Below are 6328 nucleotides of genomic sequence, written 5' to 3' on the forward strand. Positions count from 1 at the left end.
CTAAGTACTAGAGAATGTACTTGTAGGCAATGGTAGATCTGTGGGAAGCCATGCAGACATGCCCTACATCTGATGACCGTTATCGGGGGTGCAGATGGTGAAGTTGATCAATATTGCTCTGAGTATTTCTCCGTTGCCAAATTTATGGCTGCTTATGCTGACAATGTGCCTGCACTCTTGGGGAAATATCAATGGAACATAGTAGATCCAGGGTTCAAACTCCACGCTCCTGTCATTACTAGACCACCAGGAAGACCAAGGAACCAGAGGATTAGAGCTGGTGAGGAGGGTCGTCTACAAAAGAAGCGTGCTTGCAAAAAATGCGGAGTTCTGGGGCATATTGCTAGGCTTTGTACCAATGCAGTGGATGCATCATTTGGAGAGGAGGAAAGATGGACATCAGCCAATGCAGAGGAGAATGCAGCAGCAATGGAGACTGAAGATGCAGAGGAGAATGCAGTAGCAATGGAGACTGAAGATGCAGTGAGAATACAGCAGCAAATGAAGCATCTTGGTATGTGTTTGCATTTGTAGAATGCAGCTACCCTTTTGTTTGCATTTGTTCTCTTTTTTGCCTATGGCTTATAATTTTATTTACCAGCTCTAGGGAGAAAAGGCTAAGAGATGAAGAAGCCGAAGATTTTGAAACCATGGCCTTTGATGGTTTTGAAGCTATAAGAGAGGAAGAGGAGGGGGTAATTTTTCCAATTGTGCCTTTAAAGATTACTGAACCCATAGATGACCGTCAAATGGTCGTCAAGTGCTCGGCGAGTGGAACTACTCCATCAGCGCCTCCACGGCGAAAACCCCAAGTAAAGATCAAAAGGAACAAGAGTCTGAAAGAAAAGAGCATCTCAACTAGGGAAACCAGGAGCAAGAAGGTGAAGCCAGCTGCAAACACAAGGAGCAAGTCGAAAATTTGAATTAAGTTGTTAGGAGATGTTTGTGTTGTCAATTTGAGGGCGAGTCGATCGCTTAAAACTTGGTAGATTTGTATTAAGATGTTGTCATCTTAAAACTTGGTAGATTTGAGCTACTATGAAAACTTATCAGTTGTAATAATGTTGCTTCTACTTTGGTTTCTTATTTGAGTCAGAATACAAATTTCCATCAAAATTTGAATTTAATCAATATTTGAATTTGGGCCAAAATTTGGATTCGAGCCAAAGTTGAAGTTGAACATTGGAGGTTCATTGCTCTGTGCGGTGTATTTGATCGAGCATTTGAAGTCCAATATTCGTAGGTGAACAGTCCGAATGAGAAATGTGCTAGAAAAGAGCTCGAAAGCTAGGGTAAACAGCCCTATTTTTAATCAAGTTTTTTTGACCTTGTCTAAATGAGGCACATATATTTTTATTAACACTTGTTCCATATATATATAGGGTAAAATGAAGTCTCACTCTTTATTGATTAATATTCATATTACTACATTTTTTTGAAAAAAATATGCTTTTAATTCAAAACCATCAAATAACGCGTTTTAGATATGAAAATGAAAAAGTAAGTTCAGATCCTTCTTATTCACTCCAAAATGAAGCTATGGAGATTTTTCTTATTTTTTTTTAATTATTTTGATTTTTTTTCAAACCCTAAACCCTCTCTCCCTATTCTACGAACTCTGAACATGTTCATAGGTGATAGCTCATTTGTCTGAAGCCTTTTTTCATGAAAATGACCTACACCAAGTTTATATTTTTTTCTCATAACCTTGTCACATATGACGGCTATGTGCGCAAGAATTACAACATTTTGATTTTTTTGAATTTTTTTTAAACATTTGAACTTGATTTCGACAGATCACTTCAAAAAATGATTTTTCAAAAAAACGCCCCTATATCGAGTTTATATTTTTTATGGTAACTAGGTCTCATAAACGGATGAACTACGTTTTTTATATTTTTGCGATTTTTTCTAATTTAGTTATGGCCATTTGAAATATGGTCAAACCCTAATAACCCCGTTGACTGGCTCATAACCCCGCAGAAATGCTCCAAACCCTAGCGTCGAACGTCCGCCGTCGGATCCTACCAAGCGCCAAACACCATCCGTCAGATGTGGGGGCAGGCATGCGCGATCCGCGCGACGCTAGTTTTGCATCCTGATTGGCTACTGCACTGTCCTTCTCGAGTTTTTACGATCTGCCCCACTTTACATATGAAATTGTATTTTTCGCACATGACCACCACATGTTAGTGTTATGAGTTGGTTCAAATATTCAAACTGCAAAATACAATGTGGCAAATCGTCAATATAGCTTCCCCTTCTCCTCTTCTCCATCTGACAGACAAAGGCATCGAGCAGATCTCGAGCAGTTCCTCTGTTTCTTTCCCCATCTTCTCGTTCTTCTTCCTCTCGAGCAATTCCTCTGTTTCTTCCTCTCCGGCGATATATCGACCTCCCCGTCAGCCCCCTGTTCCACGTGGCCGGTGTATGGTCCAGTGCCGATGACTCGATGCACTGACTGCCCACGGACTGCGCCACTGAAGCGGTTGACTTCGAAGGAGGAGAAGAATGGGAACTTTGGGCACGAGTTCGTCAAATGCGAGAGCAAGCCGAAGGGGCGGGTTAGATCTGAGTTTTCCTCGCATCCTTTATCTCTAATTTCTCAAAAAATCTGTCAGATTTGGGATTTAGGTTACATGATTTCGTTTTCAGATCGTGAAGAAATGCCACCATTTTGAGTGGATGGATGATTACATCCAGAGGCTTCAAGGGTTGGGCTTGCTGGATTGGAGGAGGAATGCAATCAGCGTAAATCTGCCCCATGGCAGTGCCGCTCCAGCAACAGCAGCGCGTCCGGAATACCCGACAGTGGTAGATGTTGAACTGAAGACGGAATTGAAGAAGATGAACAAGAACTTCAAGCAGCTGATTGAGTTGAAGAAGCAATCCAATCTGATAGCTTTAGGAATACTTTCTCTAGGAATTTTTTACTTGATGGCCATCTCTCGTTAGAGATGTTTGTCTACTGTTGTTGCCACTGTTTAGCAATCCAAGTCTGTTTATCTCAAATGCAACTCTGTTTAGTGCAATTGTCGATCTCTGAATGTATGCAGTTTACTGTTATGTTTCGACACTTTCAGTTTCGGCAGAAGACAACTACTAGTTCAGTGATAGGATTATTTTGTTAGCTAATAACCTCGAGTGTTGGATCATACCCTAGCTCGTCAGATGACAGTAAGAAGTACTTGAGCAGCACAAGGGATATACATCAAGTTCATCTCTTCTCTCTCGCACTTGCCAAACTTTTGTCCTCGAGTTCGTCAGTTCTGCTAGAAAAAAAACCTAGTTCGCGGGCCTAAAGAGAATCAAGCTGCAATAGGCCCACAAAGGATAAATGAGGCCCAGAAACAAGCGATGTTTCTTTTTTTGTTTAGGAATGATTTCTTTGTTCTTTTTTGTTTCTGATTGATTTTTTCATTAATTTGATTGCCTAATCTCTTCTATTTCATTGAGGAATTTTTTTGGCTTTCCTATATGGGTCCCTTCATTTTTTTGATTTGATTTCTCTTCACCGTATGTGCTTTTGTTTTGCTTGCTCACAACCTGGCTTAGTTTGGCGGTGAAGTAATTTTAGAATCAAAGTATTTGCAAACCGCGGTATTATTATGCCTAGCGAACCAATACTTCAGTATTGGAAAAAGAGGTCCAACCCTCTTTTTTATATACTTCAAAAATAGTGTAGTTTTCTAGATATTAAAGTATATAAAACTACACTTTTGACTAAAGCCAAACATCTCAAAGTAGTTGATACTTCAATATTTATGGAAACCAAAGTATTCTTGGAATACCTAAAAAATACAGAGCTCCCAAACCAAAGCCGTGTACAATATGTTCTTATTTTTAGAAGGCATCTATAAACACATCATTTTTAGTTAGTTTGGTTAATTTTGCCCACGTCAATTAGCCGTGTCTAAACTTGGGACAAACAAAATACAAACATAACAAAGCATTAATATAACACACATAACTTAACTTAGATAGGGTTGCTAGGGCAACACAAGTTCTTACATATAACATGACACCAATAGATAATTAACCTTACATTGATAGGGTAGCTAGCTTGGGCAACACACACACCAAACTCACACTACATTGTAGATAGGGTAGCTAGGGCAACACCGCCATGTCTTCACCGTCGTCTTCACCTTAACCGCCGGCTTCACCATCTTCTTCGCCGCCGGCTTCAGTACTGCTCCTCCTCAAGGCCGTTCTCGCCGAGGTAGTACGGGAGGCTGTGCATGCGGTTGCGAGCGAGGAAGACGCTCTCGAAGTCGGTGACGATGTTATAGGTGGTGAATGCGATGAACTCGCACCCACACCAATACACCTTGCCGAGCAGGTAGTAGGCATCGAACCTGTTGGTGAAGTGGGCGACGAGCCCTACCACTGGAGCGTTGGCGTGGGGACGCTGCTCCACGAGGTTGAACATGGGCGGCGAGCCCGCCGGGAGGTGGTTGAAGCCCGCACGGAGGAACCCCCGTGCAAGCTTAGTGCTACCCCTCCAGCGTGAGAACGCCCACACGCGGAGCGATGCCTCGACGACGATTTTGGCGGGGTACCATCGTTCCGGCACGGTGGGCGGCTCGAGGAACGTCGGCCCGTTGTACTGCATCTTGCTCGCTTCGCTGAGTGTTTGCTTTGGCTTTTGGGGGAAGAAGAGAAGGGGGAGGCGCAGATGGATCTGTAGAAGAAGAGGCAATGAAGGGCGGTTTAAATAGTCGGGGGAGACGAAGAGGGTAAACGTGGAAACGGCGTAGATCATGACTCAGTGCGTGCGTGAACCCATGCGATCATCAATGTGTGAACGTGAATCGATGCGAGCGTGCTCTGCGTGCATGTCTGCCTGCCTCCCCCTTCTGCGTGCTCTGCGTGAATCAATGCCACAACTAAATCGAGCGGCAGCCGTGCGGCGTGAACCGATGCCTGGACATATGGACGCGAGCGTGCAGCCTTCCCCTTCTGCCACCGGCACGTAGGCCTGCGATGCGTGAAACGATGTTGCGGAGCGACTGGATCCACCGGCAACCATGCGGCACGGATCGATACGTGCGTGTCGGCATGCATGCATGCGATTAGGGCTAGGTCACTAGATGCGTGCGTGGCGGCGTTCGCATGCATACCAGGCTGCATCGATGCCAAAGCCGGGCATGCATAGCAGGCTGCATCCATCGATAGCAGGCTTTTTTAATTTATTACCAACAAACTAACGGGCCCGTCCTATGAACACAAACACGGCCCAACCAGCGAAGCCACAGCCACAGTCAGCTGAGTCCAACGTGGCCCCACAAGTCAGAGTTAACGGCCAAGACGACAAATGTCTGCTATGAACATTTGTGAGAGTTTCAGCTAAGGGACTGGGGAAAATGAGCAAAAGTTTGGAGCGTGGGGAAAACTGAGCACAACTAAAGAATTGGGGGCACAGATGGAATAATCTCTCTCTCTCTCTCTCTCTCTCTCTCTATATATATATATATATATATATATATATATATATATATATATATATATATCTATGTGTGTGTTTGTGTGTGTGTGGGAGGGGCGCCCCTAGAACACACAACATCAATTGTTATCCTTGTGCGGCGCCCCCTCCACAGTTTACACCCCCGGTCATATTCTCGCGGTGCTTAGGCGAAGCCCTGCGCGGATCACTTCACCATCACCGTCACCAGGCCGTCGTGTTGACAGAACTCATCTACTTCCTCGACACCTTGCTGGATCAAGAAGGCGAGGGAGATCATCGCGTTGAACGTGTGCAGACCTCGGAGGTGCCGCACGTTCGGTGCTTGATCGGTCGGAGCTAGAATAATTTCGACTATATCAACCGCGTTGTCAAACGCTTCTGCTTTCGGTCTACAAGGGTACGTAGACACACTCTCCCCCTCTCGTTGCTATGCATCTCCTAGATAGATCTTGCGTGAGCGTAGGAAATTTTTTGAAATTGCATGCTACGTCTCCCAACATAGGTACCTTAATCAATTCATATCTAGGAGGAGAATCATAATTTTCAGTTTCAATAATATCACCAGTTTCAGAAATATCATCATCGTCAGCATAATCAATAGTTCTAACTCTAGCAAGATGTTCATCAAGTAATTCACCCAGTGGCATAGTTTTATCAAGCAAAGTAGTAGCATCATAAGCATCATTCATAGCAGAAGTGGCATCATCAATAACATGCGACATATCGGAATCAATAGCAGGTGTAGGTGTCGCAAGCTTACTCAAAACAGAAGGTGAATCAAGTGTAGAGCTAGATGGCAGTTCCTTACTTCCACTTGTAGTAGAGGGAAAAATATTAGTTCTAGTATCTTTCAAATTCTTC

The sequence above is a fragment of the Aegilops tauschii genome, chromosome 2 (genome assembly GCF_002575655.3).
Source record: "Aegilops tauschii subsp. strangulata cultivar AL8/78 chromosome 2, Aet v6.0, whole genome shotgun sequence".
NCBI lineage: Eukaryota > Viridiplantae > Streptophyta > Magnoliopsida > Poales > Poaceae > Aegilops > Aegilops tauschii.